Below are 18069 nucleotides of genomic sequence, written 5' to 3' on the forward strand. Positions count from 1 at the left end.
AATTCTTTACGTGTTATCATCATATAGCTGGATGCATCGTTGAGTTGATTCAGTGCTTCCTTCTGATAATAATCAAAGGTCATCAAAACGACGTTACCTCCCTTATCAGATGGTTTACAGATAATAGATTTGTCATTCTGTAAATCCTTGATCGCCTGTTTTTGTTTCTCAGTAATGTTACCCCTCCTTCTGTTGTCCATATTGTTTCCTCTCAGTTTAATCAAATCCTTCGTCACTGCCTCTGTGAATATGTCAATAGAGTCAGCCGGCATCATCGGCACAAATTTAGACGTTGGTTTAAATGGGCTGCCCGGATTGATTTGAATAATCTCTGGTTGATCCACCCCTTTCTTTGTGATCAATTGTCTGGGGTCACCCTCGTGCTGTAAATCTTCCATAACTGCCAATGTTTCTAGATCGCCAGCTGTGAGATTTTCCATTTCACTGGCAGATAATGTTCCTTTCTCTTTTGTAGATTTTTTGCCTTGAAAGTATTTTGCGAGTTTCATTTTTCGCGCAAATCGGAACAGATCAATTTTAGTTTGCGTGTATTCAGATCTCTTTGAGGGGCAGAAACTTAGTCCATATTGTAGAACTTTTAATTCAGCCTCAGTTAATATTCTCGGTGTTAGATTCACCACTGTAAGAGATTCCGATGTTATCGTCTCGCCCCTCTCCTGCTCCGGGTGATCCGAGGAGATGCGGTACTGCTGCTTGCTCCAGCTGCCTCTCCTTGTTCTACGTCTGCTTTTTTCCTTTGTGGCATTGGTTTGCCTCTTCCGCCTCTGCCCCACGTTTCCCGGATAATGCGAAATTCCTCGTGAAAAGGTGTCGCCACTACGTTTTCAGCACGTCTTATTTCTCTTTCATCGCTGCTCAACTCCGCATCTGTGACTTCTGATTCCGATGTGTCACGTTGCTCAGTTGCTGCTTTACTTTTGCGACTGAGTAATTGTCTTCTAGGTAAATCATACCTTTTGGCAAAGGTCAGGACGCGCCCCTGCTCATAATCTCGCTCGTCGCGCTCAAACGTATGGTTTTTTCAGTGAATATATATATATATATATATATATATATATATATATATATATATATATATATATATATATATATATATATTATCTACTGGCGGTCGCCAGTAGATAGTTATAGTTAGGACCGTGTTTCCATTGGAAATCTCAAAATTCTATTTTGAATAACTTTGGCGCCGGTTGATGAATCTTCGCACAATTTTCAAAACTAATGGGCGCTCCGCTCAGCTCCTACCCTGAAAGTCTCGGGGGGATTCGTGAAGCGGGGGCCGAGAAAAAAGGGGGGTCCCAAAACGCGTTTTCCCCATGCATTTTCCCATAGGACCTTTAGTCGAAGGTATAGCCCAAACGGCTGAACAGAATTACTTGAAATTTGGCAAAGAGGTAGTCCTCAGGTCAGGGAAGTGCCTTTTGCATATATGGAGTCAATCTGTTCAGTAGTTCCTGAGAAAATTGAGTTAAAAGCACATAAATATCTATAGCCGCGCATGGTGCGCGCACGGTGCGCCAGCGTAATTCTGAATGGTGGTTAAATGTTAGCCAACGTTCGAATCGGTGGAAATCAGGAAGTGTCGGCCGCCATTTTGTTTGTTTTGAGTGCGAGAGTGAAAAAGGAAGGTGGCGAACGTTTAAAGGGGGCAGGGTAGGGAGTTCCTGACCCCCTAGCCTTTGTCAGGGGGTCCCTGAAGGACCCCGAAGGCAGAAAAAAACATTTTAATTTTTTTCAAAAATTCGCTGAGTGCGCGCACGGTGCGCGCACGGTGCGCGCACCGTGAAAAACCCTAAAAAAATTAAAATAAACGTTTTAATACGTCGTTTATTGTAAAATAAATATATAAAAAATATAATAATACATACATAAATAGCATTTAAAAAAACGTACAAATTCACTGAAAAAACCATAGGTTTCACACACGTTATAGTTAGGAATTACCATTTAAAAAACATTGCAAATTCACTTTAAAAACCATAGGTTTCACACATGTTATAGTTAGGTGGACATTTCACTCGTAAGAAACCAATGAAATTCCCCCGTTATAGTTAGTTCAGATAACTATAACTCGCGCGACCGCCACTCTATCACAAGGGTGATGTCATCAGTGATGTCATGAGTGATGCCACTGACCAAGTCATGAGTGATGTAATATGTGACATCATGAGCAGTGGATTGCGGGCGCGCGAGTTATAGTTATCTGAACTAACTATAACTGGGGAATTTCATTGGTTTTTTACGAGTGAAATGTCCACCTAACTATAACATGTGTGAAACCTATGATTTTTTAAGTGAATATATATATATATATATATATATATATATATATATATATATATTCACTGAATAAAACATAGGTTTCAGGGACGTTATAGTTAGATATTAGCATTTAAAAAAGCTTAGAAATTCACTGAAAAAACCATAGGTTTCAGGGACGTTATAGTTAGTTGGACATTTCTCTCATAGAAAACCATAGAAATTCCCCCGTTGAAGTTAGTTCAGCTAGCTATAATTCGCACACCCGCAATGCACTGCTGATGATGTAACATAGTACATCAATCATGACATGGTCAATGACATCACTGATGACATCACTGATGACATCTCAAATGTAATCACAGATGACATCACTGATGAAATTATCCAGTGACTGTGTTTTTCTTTAAAGTTTAAATATGTATTATATATATGTCAAGGTGTATTGAAGAATAAGAGGGTGTATAAGTATCTGGATGGAGGATTTAGTAGGTACATGACTGACTGTTTAAGTGCGTAATTACATGTGTCTTACTGAATGCACGGGTTAGTGGCTAAACTGTTTGAATCAGTCTGTCTGTTGTTGTATAAGCTGCTGCATGGGTTGGTCAGTAGCTACATGAGTTTCTATATGGGTTATCGATTGATTGCCTGAGTATTTGTATGGGTGCCTCAGTGTGTGGGTGGGTGGGTGGGTGGGTGGGAGGTGTATGACTCTGTGCATAGATGTGTGAGTGGTTGATTCACTGTGTGTATGGGTTCAAAAGTGCAGGTGGAAACAGTTTTATGGGTGGATGAGTGTGTGTATGGGTGTGTTGGTGAGTGAATGGATGTCTCAATGTTAAATGTCCAAGTAACTACATATGTAAAAGGCAGTATATGTAAGTGTCAGAGCGTAAAAATGAACTATATATGAGAGTGAGTGATTGTTAGAGGGGCTGTATGGATGAGTGTGTGGTTGTATCAGTGATTGTATAAGAGAGTAAGTATGTGTTTGTGTCTGTATGAATAAGTGAGCTTGTTTTCGAATAAGTGTATAGGTGAGTGAATGGAAGTGTGATTGATCTTTTGCATGGCTTACTAGGTGTGTGAGTAACGCTATGGATGAGTGGCAGTGTGTGAGTGTCGGTATAGGTGTATGAGTACATATGACAGTGCTGTACTACTGAGTGACCGCATATATGAGTGACTGTATGGGTGAATGAGTGGATGGTGTGTCTATGGTTTTGTAAATGGTAGTCTGTATTTTAGAGTAGGTGTATCAAAGGTTATATTAGGGTGTGAGGAGGTGCTTCAGATTATCACGTGGATAATGTCATCAGTGATGTCATCAGTGATATCATTTGAGATGTCATCAGTGATGTCACTGACGATGTCATGAATGATGTAATATGTGACGTCATCAGAAGTGCATTCCGGGGGCTCAAGTTATAGTTAGGTGAACTAACTATAACGCCGGAATTTCTATGGTTTTGTATGAGGGAAATGTCCAACTAAATATAACGTTCTTGAAACCTATGGTTTTATCAGTGAACTTCTAAGGTTTTTTAAATGCTAATTTCTAACTATAACGGCCTGAAACCTATGGTTTTTTCAATGAATTTCAAATGATTTTTAAAAACTAATTTCTAACTATAACGTGGGTGAAACCTATGTTTTTTTCAGTGAATTTCAAAGGTTTTTTAAATACTAATTTTGAACTATAACGTGGCTGAAACTTATGTTTTTTTCAGTGAATTTCTAAGGTTTTTTTAATGGTAATTTCTAACTATAACATTCCTGAACCCTATGGTTTTTTCTGTGAATTTTAAAGGTTTTTAAATGAGAATTTCTAACTATAATGTGTCTCAATCCTATGTTTTTTTTATTGACCTAATATATACATATATATATTTTAAAAAAGTTGATAATAATTTCTAGTTAGGAAAACTATATTGATTGTTTCATTTTTTAAATTATTATACAAAAGTCGCGCATCCGTTGTGCACCCTACACGATGGCTGAGCGCATCCTACACGATGGCTGTGCACATTCTCGTAGCCATTTTGAAAAGTCACGCGGGAGTGATGACTTCGGCGTTATTTGTAAAGTATGAAATATCTTTAATTTAATTATGAATAAAAATGTTGCTTTAAGTGTTTGTCTAAATTTATTTATAAAAGTATTTCCGGGGTCGTGGGGCCGTGATCATGCTGGGGTCGCAACTTCAGCATATTTTTAAAGTTGAAAAAATGACTATTGAAAGTTTGAATATGATATTAGAGTGAACATTTTTGCTAATATACTGATTAAAAGTTTATAGAAATTTCTATTTAAAATGTATAATCATATATACAATATTTTGCGGGTGCGCAATGGGTTCGTGATGGGTGCACGTACCCTACGCGACTTCATGTCAGCACAAGGAAAAAAAGATCTGATTGGTTTAAATCAATTTCGTTGTGGAAGAGGGAGGATCCATCCTTTTGATGTTCCCCTTATTTGTTGTCTTCCATAGAGACAAGACCTGTCTCCCAGTTCTCTTCAAAACTTAAAAATGTTTGTGTGTTTGTTTATTTGAATAAACAACTATGGCTTCAAGTTTAGCTGAAGATTGATCCTTTGGCCATGGAGAAGGAAGAACAGATGCAGCAGCAGAAAAAGAAGAAGAAAGAAAGCATGGTGTGGTCTTTTTTCAGCATTCCTCAGGGCAAAAAAAGTGAACGCCCGAAAAGTAACCTGTATAATCTGTCAGAAAGTGTTGTCGAGAGAATCTGACAAAAAATATTCATGCAGTACCAGCAGCATAAAAAAGCATTTGGAGACTATGCATCCAGTGCACCTCGCAAGAGAGGATAGCAGAAGACAGTTGAATTCTGCTGCCGAAAGAGAGAGAAATGCTCCATCTACATCAAGACAGGTTCCATCTCCTTCAAGGCCCCACATTCTGCCTGAATTTTTAAATGCAGCAGTTAGTTGCGTTAAGTGCAACACCAAACCATGTATTGCAGAGCAGTGTGTGGACGTTATCTCTGCTGCTCTAAAAACAAATAAATGTTAATTTTTCTTTTTATAATGTGCTTTTTGTTTTTGTTGCAGAGATCATGTCCTGATCTTCATTTTTGTCTGTTGTTCTTAAAATAAAAAACCTACCAAAAAAGTTACAAATTAAGTTTAAAAAAAAAAAATTATTCTGATAAAAAACAAAAGAAAAACAACGGTTCTCACGGAACCACCTGTACTGGTTAAAAAAATAAAAATTACCTGAGTGATTATACGGGAGTATGGAAACTGTGTGGGTGATTGCTGAACTGCAAGGCTACTGCATGGTTGTTTTATGAATGTTTCGGTAGTAGAACGTGATTGAATGAGTTTATGGATAATAGTTGGGTGATTGGAGGAGTGCACGGGGAGTGACAGTGTAATTGCTGGACTGCATGGGTATTACCTGGGTAATTGGAGGAGTGAATCATTAGTGTGTATGTGGTTACAGGACTGCATGTATATTACAGATGTGATTGTAGCACTGCATCTGTTAGTGCCTGGGTAATTGCATGAGTACATGGATAGTGACTGGATACTTAGAGTGCTGCAAAGAGAGTCCATAATGAATTTATAAGTGCTTGGGTTTTGGCAGAGTGATTGGATAAGGACATGGGACTGGCTGGGTAATTTGAGGAGTTCATAGGAAGTAACAGGGAGATTACTAAACTTTATAGGTAACACTCAAAGGATTGTAGAAGTGCATGAGTTACTGGCTGGGTCATTCCATGAGTACATTGGGTAGTGATAAGATGATTAGAGCACTGCAAAGAGAGTGCATGGTGAATTTATAAGTGCTTGGGTTTTGGCAGAGTAATTGAATAAGGACATGGGACTGGCTGGGTAATTGGAGGAGTGCTTAGGTAGTAACAGGGAGATTAGTAAACTGTATAGGTAGCACTCAAAGGATTGTAGAAGTGCATGAGTTAGTGCCTGGGTAATTGCATGAGTACATGGGTACTGACTGGATGATTAGAGTGCTGCAAGGAGAGTGCATGGTGAATTTATAAGTGCTTGTGTTTTGGCAGAGTGATTGGATTAATACATGGTACTGGCTGGGTGATTGGAGGAGTACATGGAGAGTGACAGTGTGATTGCTGGACTGCATGTGTACTACCTGGGTAATTGGAGGAGTGAATCAGTAGTGTATAGATGGTTAAAGGACTGCATAGAGAGTGCACATGTGATTGTAGCACTGCATGTGTTAGTGCCTGGGTCATTGCATGAGTACGTGGATAGTGACTGGATACTTAGAATGCTGCAAGAAGAGTGCATGGTGAATTTATAAATGCTTGGGTTTTGGCTGAGTGATTGGATAAGGGCATGGGGCTGGCTGGGTAATTGGAGGATTTCATAGGTAGTAACAGGGACATTACTAAACTGTATAGGTAGCACTCAAAGGATTGTAGAAGTGCATTAGTTACTGCCTGGGTCATTCCATGAGTACATTGGGTAGTGATTAGATGATTAGAGCACTGCAAAGAGAGTGCATGGTGAATTTATACGTGCTTGGGTTTTGGCAGAGTGATTGGATAGTGCATGTATTAGTACCTGGGTCATTGCATGAGTACATGGGTACTGACTGGATGATTAGAGTGCTGCAAGGAGAGTGCATGGTGAATTTATAAGTGCTTGTTTTTTGGCAGAGTGATTGGATTAATACATGGTACTGGCTGGGTGATTGGAGGAGTGCACGGAGAGTGACAGTGTGATTGCTGGACTGCATGTGTACTACCTGGGTAATTAGAGGAGTGAATCAGTAGTGTATAGATGGTTAAAGGACTGCATAGAGAGTGCACATGTGATTGTAGCACTGCATGTGTTAGTGCCTGGGTCATTGCATGAGTACATGGATAGTGATTGGATACTTGGAGTGTTGCAAGGAGAGTGCATATTGAATTTATACGTGTTTGGGTTTTGGCAAAGTGATTGAATAAGGACATGGGACTGGCTGGGTAATTGGAGGAGTGCATAGGTAGTAACAGGGAGATTACTAAACTGTATAGGTAGCACTCAAAGGATTGTAGAAGTGCATGAGTCAGTGCCTGGGTAATTGCTTGAGTACATGGGTACTGACTGGATGATTAGAGTACTGCAAGGAGAGTGCATGGTGAATGTATAAGTGCTTGTGTTTTGGTGGAGTGATTGGATTAGTACATGGTACTGGCTGGGTAATTGGAGGAGTGCACGGAGAGTGACAGTGTGATCGCTGGACTGCATGGGTACTACCTGGGTAATTGGAAGATGTGAATCAGTAGTGTGTAGGTGGTTACAGGACTGCATGGATAGTGCACTTGTGATTGTAGCACTGCATGTGTTAGTGCCTGGGTCATTGCATGAGTACATGGATAGTGACTGGATACTTAGAGTGCTGCAAAGAGAGTGCATGATGAAATTATAAGTGCTTGGGTTTTGGCAGAGTGATTGGAGAAGGTAATGGGACTGGCTGGGTAATTGGAGGAGTGCATAGGTAGTAACAGGGAGATTACCAAACTGTATAGGTAGCACTCAAAGGATTGTAGAAGTGCATGAGTCAGTGCCTGGGTAATTGCTTGAGTACATGGGTACTGACTGGATGATTAGAGTACTGCAAGGAGAGTGCATGGTGAATTTATAAGTGCTTGTGTTTTGGCGCAGTGATTAGATAAGGACATGGCGGAGTGATTGAAAGAGTACACAGGGAGTGAGAGGGGGATTGCTGGACTGCATGTGTAGTGCTCTGGAGATTTTACCACTGCATGAGTTATTGCATGAGTCATTGCATGAATGCATGTGTAGTGCTTGGATACTAACTGGGTGATTGCACAATATAGAATCAGTAAATCATTTCTTGTGTACCTATAAAATCACATATTCACTACCTTTGCACTCCTGTAATCAGTCAGGCACCTCTCATTCATTCAGTAAATATACATACAACTTTATAAATACAATCTGAACACATACATTAATCATTACATACTATCTGGTTAAGGAGATAAGTACAACATACCAGAAAGAGTAATATGTGGTGGTTTACTTTTGAGCTACATCTTGACCATTCAATCGTCAATTATGTGACATCAAACTATGCCTCTCAACAGACTTAAGAAAGAAGGCTAATTAAGAACACCTCTTATGAGCATTTCTAAAACCACAATTTTATTATACATCTTCACCTTTGTATCTGAAAATATGTGGCAGCATTCAACTATACTTTTGCTCAGACTACAAAAAAAAGCATAAATAACAACACCTTATTTCACCATTCTATCTTAAAACATATGGCATCACTTTACTTTACCTTCTGTACAAACTAATAACAGAAACTTAATTATTAACACCTTATATGAACGTCTTTCAAACACCACAGTTGTGCTGCATCTTTACCATAGTATCTATAATTATGCAATATCATTAAACTATACCTTTGTAGAGAGAAGAAAAAATGATGCCTAATAAACTATACCTTATATGAACATCTTTCAAAATACACATTTGTACTGCATGTTCAACCAACTATCTAATAATATGAGGCATCATTCAGCTATACCTTTTGGAGAGACTTAAAAAAAAATATATAACTTCAAGTACAATGAAACTAATTCCAATATACATCTCTACATTTAATAATGAATTTCAAACAACACCGTTTTAGAATAATGTCAAACCTTTTTTAAATAAACCTCAAAAATATATAAATCACGTTGCAAATAAATCTGTTGAATGAAAAGTCTCACACACTCAGACAGGATTTTCTTTTACACACAGTCAATATAAATCACCAAACTCTGCAAGGTGAAACCAGTAATGGCAAGGTGTCCTTCTCTTTTTCTATACAAATACACATAAGCAACACATGACTAGGCCTGGGCGGTAAATTCCGTTCCGCTCGCGGAATTCGCGCAATTTGGGTAATTTCGCGTTCCGCGGAGAATGCAAAATTGCCCAAAATTCTGCTTTCCGCGACTTCGTGAAATTATTTGCTTGTTCGCGTTCTCAAAATGCGTGTTCGCGAGATATTTCTACCCGAGCACGCAAACAGCAATTGTGAACAGGAAAAAAGCATGGCGAACAAGCAATTCCGCGTGTTCGCGGAATTTCTGCGTGTTCGCGGAGATTTTTTTACCGTTTCGCGGAGATTTGCGTGACGCGATTACGCAAATTCCACCCACCCCTACACATGACATTACTTCCCAGAGATTTTCAAATTGGAAAACACATTTCCATTGGTCACAGATAATAACCTTTTTCAACGGACTTCTTCCCCCTTCTCCTTAATGTCAGTTTCCATAGCAACAGGTCATGCAACATTCAACTTAACGGCCAGGTCACAAGTTCACCACACAATGTTGCAAATGACAACAGCAGGTGTGGTTGGCTATGCAAAGCATGACCTTATCCCTTCTGCTGTACCTTTCTAAATGTTTTACTAACCAATAAGAAACTAGCTTTTTAAACAAAGTAAAATGCACCCTATTTTTGAATGTACAATGTTCTTAAACAGCCAATCAAATCTCTACTTTCTTTAAAACAGAATCTTGTCCATCATTTTAGATATCTTTCACTCTACCAACTGCCTCAGCTACAGACATCTTTTCATTACCTACAGTCATCACTTCAAGATGCTTTCAATGTGGATTGTTGGGCACAGCTATGTTTTCTGATGCAAAAGGTATGCTGAGCGCAGAGGTATTGACAAAGACCTAGTTTTGCAAAATGTAGACATTACATGGATTGGACAGAGAGGATTCAAGTGGCACCAATTGATGCCTGTGGTTAAAACCTTTTTGCACCTCCAACTCCCTAACCTCATGATTGTGCACTGTGGTGGCAATGACCTAGGCACATTGACTGGTGTAGGTCTGGAAATGCTAATGAAGGACACCTTTGCAGAATTGATGTTGCTTTTAACCAAAATTGCCTTTGTATACTCAAACATATGCCAAAAACAGAAATGGAAGTGGTCTAATCAATTTTGTCCTCAGATTGAGAAAGCTAGAAAGAATGTCAATAAAGCTGTCTCTGCTTACCTCAGAGACCATAGAATGGGCTCCATATATAACAACAATCTACGTTTCCATATGGAGGGCATCCACAGGAGTGACGGAGTACACTTCACTGATGAAGTGAACAGAGTGTTTCTCAACAACCTAAAGCTCTGCATCCGCACTTACATGTAGCTGCAAGAAACTCATAATAAACACAAGGGCTCTTTTTAAAGCACCCAATTAGCCAACATATAATCTAGGTTTATATAAAGAAAATCGTAATTCTTTTTGCTTGGAGTCGCGCACCCAACACGACTAAGAGCTGTGCACCCATCACGTTCACAATAGGGGGCCCCGCTGAGCACCGCGTACCCATCGTGTTCACACTAGGGGGCCGTGCTAAGTGCCGCGCACCCCTATCGTTCACACCAATGGGCCACGCTGAGCTCCGCGCTAGGGCGCGACTCCAAATTTTCTTTAAAATATAAATTGTCCACTTCCATTAATTTACATTCGCCCCGGGGACCCCATTCCCCAGGGAATGCCCAAATATACTTTTTTTTTTAAAGGAGGAGGGGGGACTGCCCACCCCGTCCTGAGCCATTTTGGGCCCCGGGGACCCCATCCCCCGGGACCTGGCCTCATGGTTAGGGACCGTGGGAGGAGCCCCAATGCCCCCACAGTCCTGCCGGCTCCCCGTCTCCTGCGGGAGCTGGCATTGCTTTTCCACACATGGAGCTGCTGACATGCAGCTCCCCGTGTGGAAAAGCAATCTGCTTTGGATATTAAACCTGCTCTTGTGTCCAAAATCCAAAGCAGAGTTTGCTATGACCTGGCGGTTGCCAGTAGGTGGTTATAGTTAGGATCTATTATCCTTAGGAAAAGCGTTTTTTGATTTGCCAATATCTTTCGCGCCGTTAGACGAATCTTTGCAAAATTTTCAAAACTAATGTTTCACTCAGGTCGGCTCCTGTCTTAAAAGTTTGGGGGTGATTCGTCAAGCAGGGGCTGAAAATAAGGGGGGTCCCTAAACACGTTTTCTCCATGTTAATTTCCTTAAGAATTTTGAAACAGGTTACAGCCCGAACTGCTTAACAGAATTACACCAAATTTGTCAAACAAGTAGGTCTTGGTCTAGAAAGTGTGTTTTTTTTAAATGATGCAAATCTGTCCAGCAGTTCCAGAGAAATCCATAAAATAAAAATGTATATATCTTAGCACCGAGGAGAATTTGCGAACCCTCCCGGGCATGACCTTCACTCTGATTGGCTGTCAACACTCCAAACCAGGAAGTGTTAGCAGCCATCTTGTGACTCAGTAACTGAGTCACAAGAAAAAAGTGGAAAAAGGTTAAAAAAACAAGACCCCCTGACCACCCAGGCCTGCTCAGGGTTTCCCACAAGGACTCCCAGGCCAGAAAAAAGCATTTAAAATAAACAGAAAGAAATGAATCGCGGGCTCCCGTGCTTCGTTATCTGTAAGCCCCCAGGCGGGCCAGGTCCCGGGGGCAATGTCACATATTACATCACTCATGACATGCTCAGTGACATCACTGATGACATTTCAAATGATATCACTGATGACATCATCCAGTGACTGAGTGTTTCTAAAGAGTTCAAGAATGTTATATCTATATATGGCAAGGTATATTGAAGAATGATTGGTTGTCTGAGAACCTGCATGGGTGCCTGAGTGTCTGTGTGGGTGGAGGGGGGTGACTCCCTGCGTGGATGTGTGAGTGGGTGATTCACTGGCTATATGAGTTTATGAGTGTGTGTATTAGGAAGTGTATGAGTGAGTGAGTGTACGTATAGCTGTTTTGGTGAGTGAATGGATGTCTTAGTGGTATATGTGTAAGTAACTACATATGTGAAAGGCGGTATTTGTGAGTGTTGGAGTATATAAGTGAGTATATGTGACAGTGAGTGATTGTGACAGTGGCTGCATGGATAAGTGTGTGCTTATGTCAGTAATTGTTGAAGACAGCACGTATCTGTATGAATAAGTGACGTGGTGTGTGTATAACTGTATAGGTGAGTAAATGTTAGTGTAATTAATTCTTTGGGTGACTGACTGTTTTTGAGTAACTCTTTGGGTGAGGAGCAGTGTGTGAGTATCTATATGGGTGTATGAGTTGATATATCAGTGGTTGTATTGATGAATGACTGTGTGTATGAGTGACTGTATGGGTTAGCGGATGGATGTGTGTGTGGACATATGAATCACTTAGCGGGTCTGTACTAACTGCTATTGGTCTGTGTTAGAACTGGGGGTCTCTAGTTGGCACAGGTAGGTACCTTTGACCAAATAGGGATCCTTGCTTCTAGTCAGGGTATGGGGGATACACAATTTAGATAACCCCTGCTCACTCCCTTGGGAACTTGGCACGAGCAGGCAGGCTTATCCCAAAGGCAATGTGTAAAGTATTTGTACCAACACTTACAGTAACTCAGTGAAAACACCACAAATGGACACCACACCAGTTTAGAAAAATAATGTACCATTATCTAAACTACACAAGACGAAAACAACAAAAATCAAACATACAGATACTCAGTAGAATGTCTTTAAAAAGGTTGTTGCAAAAATAAGCTTGTAGATGGTAAATGCGACACTTTACGCTCCAAGTACCTTTGATGCGTAATGCAGAACAAATAAAAAGGGTCGCAGAGAAGGCAATGATTTGATTCTCACTGCGCTCCGGTCATGATGCGACAAGATGGCACCTCGATGCATTGCGACAACCAGGTGCGATGCGATAAAATTTCATCTTTGGTGCGATGCGACAACGTGGGTGCGATGCGGGCACGCTCAGCGGCTCTGCGGCAAAATCAGTAGTTTTCTGAACTGACAGGCCCTGTGACACGCTTCTCCGATGATGCGACAGCACGCTTCTCCGGTGATGCGGTGGCCATCAGTGGTGGTGGAGGCATGCTTCCTCAGCGATGCGGCAGTGGCTGCTGTGGCGGCGACACGCTCCTCCCTCATTGCGTCGCGCTTCCAGCTCCCAAAGCAAAGGCCTCACACACAGTTACAGACACCTCCTGGAAGATCAGAACTCTCAGCAAGGAAGTTCAGGGAAGCTAGGGGTGAAGTCCTTTTGTGCCTGAGACTTCAAAAACAGGAAGCCAGCTCTTCTCAGGCCCTTGGAGACTTTTCCTTAGATGGACATAGCACACAGCAAAGTCCTTCTTCACGCAGGGGACACAGTACACAGCAAAGTCCCTTGGTCCTCTCCTCAGTAGAAACAGCAAACTGCAGGCCAACCCCAGACACACAGCAAGGGCAGTACTTCTCCTCAGTCTCTTCAGCTGTCCTCTTTGGCAACAGGTTCATCTTGATCACGAAGTAGTCTAAAGTTCAGGGGTTTCAGCTCTCATATTTATACCCCAAAAGTCTTTGTTCTCTATGTGTGAGGGGTCCTGGACCCAGTCCAAACCAGTTCTGATTGCACTCTTCCAGTGCGCAACTTCTTCCTTTGTTAGTGTAGGCCAGTGTCATCAGACACACCGCATGAGGTGGAGCCAGCATTGTGAAAGGCAGGCACAGACCTATTCAGGCCCAGGTGCTACTCCTTCCACCACGCCAAATGCAGATGGGCCTATTCAACCTAGTGTTGACTCAACCAGACTCCTGGAGCCACCCCAGCCCCTGACACTCTCAAACCAGACAGTCAATCCAGAAACAGGCAGAAGCACACAGAAAGGTTGAACAAGAAAATAGCCACTTTCTAAAAGTGCTATTTTCAAACACGGTATTTAAAAACCATCTTGACTAAAAGATGTGTTCTTAAATTCTGAGTTCAGGGATACCAGACTCCAATTTTCAATCTCACTCCTATTGGAAGATATGCAGGTAAACATGTTACACGGCATTCCCCATTCTGTCCTATGGGCAAGATTGCCTTTCAATAGTGAAAACGAAATTGGCAGTATTTCACTATCAGGACATGTTACACACTAGTACATGTCCTACCTTTTATATACACTTCACCCTGCCCAGGGGGGTACCTTGGGTCTACCATAGGGGTGCCCTAAGTGTAATAAAAGGGAAGGGTAAGGCCTGGCAAGTGGGTACACTAGTCAGGTTGACATGGCAGTTAACAAACTGAGCACAGGCACTGCAGTGGCAGGCCTGACACCTCTTTTCAGGGCTACTTATGTGGGTGGCACAATCAGTGCTGCAAGCCCACTAGTAGCATTTGAATTACCAGCCCTGGCACACTTAGTGCACTTTACTAGGGACCTACTGGTACAACAAATATGCCAATCATGGATAACCAATCACAATAACAATTTACACAGGGAGCACTTGCACTTTGGCACTGATCAGCAGTGTCAAAGTGCCCAAAGCATCCAAACCAGCAAAAACAAAATCCAGCACAGTGTCAAAAATACAGGAGGTAGAGGCAAAAACGTCAGGGGAAACCATGCCAATGATGCCTGGTCTAACAGTCTGTCTATGGTTTCAATATTGGTTGTCTGTATTTTAGAGTGAGTATATGAAAGGTTTTATTAGGGTGTGAGGAGGTGCATCAGATGATCACCTGGATGATGTCATCAGTGATGTTATTTGAGATGTCATCAGTGATGTCGATGAGTATGTCATGAGTGATGTAATATGTGACGTCATCAGCAGTGCATTGCGGGGGCGAGAGTGATAGTTAGCTCTACTAACTATATCGGCCAAATTTCTCTGGTTTTGCCCAACTAACTATAACGTCCCTAAAACCTATGGTTTTTTCAGTGAATTTCTATGATATTTTAAATGCTAATTTCTAACTATAACGCCCCTGAAACCTATGGTTTTTCCAGTGAATATATATAAAGATATAGACATATTCTCTTGGATTCCCTCGCCTCCTTCATTTTTTCGGCGAAAGTCACGGCACCACAGCAGGGTAGATTTCGAATTTTATTTATTTAAACACCATTGTGCAATTGTGCAAGAATTAGGACGGCATACGCGTTTCGACTACCATTAGCCTTCTACTGGACCATAGAGTCCCCAAAGTCTAGACAGTATTTAAAGTGCTATGTGCTGTTACCCCTGTTTGTGTTTACTGTTGTTAAAATACTAGACTGTTAACCTCAACACAGTAACATGGTGCAAGTCTGTCACCATTTATCCTCTTTTACTGTAAAGTACATTCAAAGAATATAAAGTGCTAGTGCAATGTATCCACCTGAAGTATTTGAATCGCCATTTTTGCATTCTTATAATATGCATCCAACTGATAAATAATCAAGGTACTAGTACAAAGGTTACAAAAATTACAGTTTCTTAAAAACTTCCAATCTTGCCATTGTTTGACATCCTTTTTCCCATAGCTCCATTTTAGTTATTTTTGGTGTGTCAGTCATGCAACTTTATCAACCACAGTTATTGTAAAGTACATTCAAAAACAGTGCATTTTGACATTCCCCTCTCTTACATGGAGCAATTTTAGATGGAAGGCATTCTACTAGTCCCAATATTCACAGTCCAATGCTCAATACTTGAATTAGTGATGACTCTGATATCGTTCTTCCAAACCCTAAGTCTAAAGTTCTTACTACATGTCCAAATTCTCCCAATGCTAAAATATTACAACATTCATTTAGATCTTATTAAGTTCCTACATTTTATCTGGTTATCATGATGAATAATTCATCCTGTTCTTTGTGAAGTACATACCCAAATCCATGTGTTGGGAACTTAGAAACCAATTGCTTAGTGTTTCTGTACTGATTATTCCACAATTTCATTTAAAAATACTGGGAGTATACATTTGATGATTCTTTACATAAGGGTACGGTTTATCAAGTTCATGCTACACCTTGCTCTTAAAGTGATTTCTACATGATTTTACTAATCTACTTCTTGATCTATTAAAAGTATGTCCAATGTCCAGGTTAGAAGAGGAAATTGTTAATATATATTTACAAGAAAATCTGTCCAGCAGAAGGAAAATTATTTCATATTCAAATCCAAAGCAGATCAGATGCAGTTATTCATGACTTTCTAATATTTACAAATGTACAAATAGCATCCAGATTGTGTCCGTGTGGATATTCCGTGCCCATCGCTAGTATCAATCTAGATTCCATTTTACGCAATTTTAGGGTTCGGTCACCACCTCTCTCTGCAGGTTTCACAATTCTAATTCCAGAGGATTTCAATTGACTACTATCACTTTGATGGTATGCGTGAAAGTGTTTTGCCATTGGAGAGTTCGGATATTTATTTTTTATGGCATGTAGATGTTGCAAAATCCAGAACTTTAGTTTGTTGATTGTGCTACCCACATAGTATTTTTTACAAGGACACATTAATATGTAGACCACATATTTGGACTCACATGTAATGTGATCTAGGATTTTTTCTGTTTTACCATTTTGCAGTTCATAGTTCGTTATATTGGAGCCATGTTCACATGCTTAACATTTTGCACACTTCCAGAATCCCAGTGTGTTTAGCCATGAGATCTTTTTTGGCTCTCTTTTCTCAAGATGGCTTTGAGTTAGGATGTCTCTTAAAGAAGCTGTTATACTGGGATGAGGTGTTAAGCTCTCTCTTAGTGTGTCATCTAGTAGTAACATTTCCCAATTCCTACTTCTCACCTTTTTAAGGTCTCCACTTTGAATATTGAAGTCCATAATTAGACGTGTTGTGCTATCTATCGCATCCTCTTTTAGATCTGGTTTCCTTTTTGAAGGTACAAGGAGATCAGTTCGTTTTTTCAATTTGACCCTGGATTTGGCATTCATAATCACTTCCAACGGATACCCTCTCTCAAAGAAACGACAACTCATCTCTTCATTTTCAAGCTCTAGATCTTTAGTTTCAGAGCAATTTCTTTTCGCCCTTAACATCTCACCGTAGGGTATGCTCCATTTCAGGTTCAATGGATGCCCACTGTTGGCATGCAATATACTGTTGCATGATGTTGGTTTTTGATGCATTTTGGTGCATATCCTGTTGTTGTCGACGAAGACTTCCACATCCAGAAAGATGATGCTGGTATCGCTTATTGCAGATGTGAAGTTTAAGTTGTAATCATTCACTTCGAGAGAGTCAATAAAAGCTTGCAAGACTACACGGTTCCCATCCATTATGACGAAAAGATCGTCAATGAAACGTCACCAGGTTTTTATTTTGGAATGCTTTTTCCTTTCTTTTTCCAGAGTCTCTGTTTCCCATACGGCCATCTGTAGGTTAGCATAGATTGGGGCAAAAGATGTCCCCATTGCTGAGCCTTGTTTCTGCAAATAAAGGTCACCCAGGAAGAGGAAAACATTATGTTGCAAACAGTAGGTTAACATGTCTACTAACATGGCAGTATCTTCCAGATGATTGATCGATCGCAATTGTAGGAATTGTTTTACAGCTCTTATTCCATCCTCATGCCTTATTGAAGTATAAAGCGAAGAGACATCTATTGTTGCCATTAATAATCCTATTTTCCACTCACTTGTACTGATTTTGTTTAAGAAGTCCATGGAATCTCTTAAATAAGAGGGCAGACTGGTCACAAAATTCATCAGGAAGTTATCCACAAATCTAGATGTGGTTTCTAGAAGTGATCTTATAGAGCTGACTATTGGCCTTCCAGGTGGCTTGTGGATCGCCTTATGCACTTTCGGCAGAAAGTAAATAGTCGCTTTAATGGGGGGATCTGTTTTTAAATAGAGGTATTCGTCAAAATCGATTAAGCCCCTTTCCTTCCATCCAAATAACATTGAATGGTATTCATTCATCCAGGTTTCAGTTGGATCTTGTTGAAGTATCTCATAATGGTCTTTGTTTTCAAGTTGTC

The sequence above is a fragment of the Triturus cristatus genome, chromosome 2_2 (genome assembly GCF_964204655.1).
Source record: "Triturus cristatus chromosome 2_2, aTriCri1.1, whole genome shotgun sequence".
NCBI lineage: Eukaryota > Metazoa > Chordata > Amphibia > Caudata > Salamandridae > Triturus > Triturus cristatus.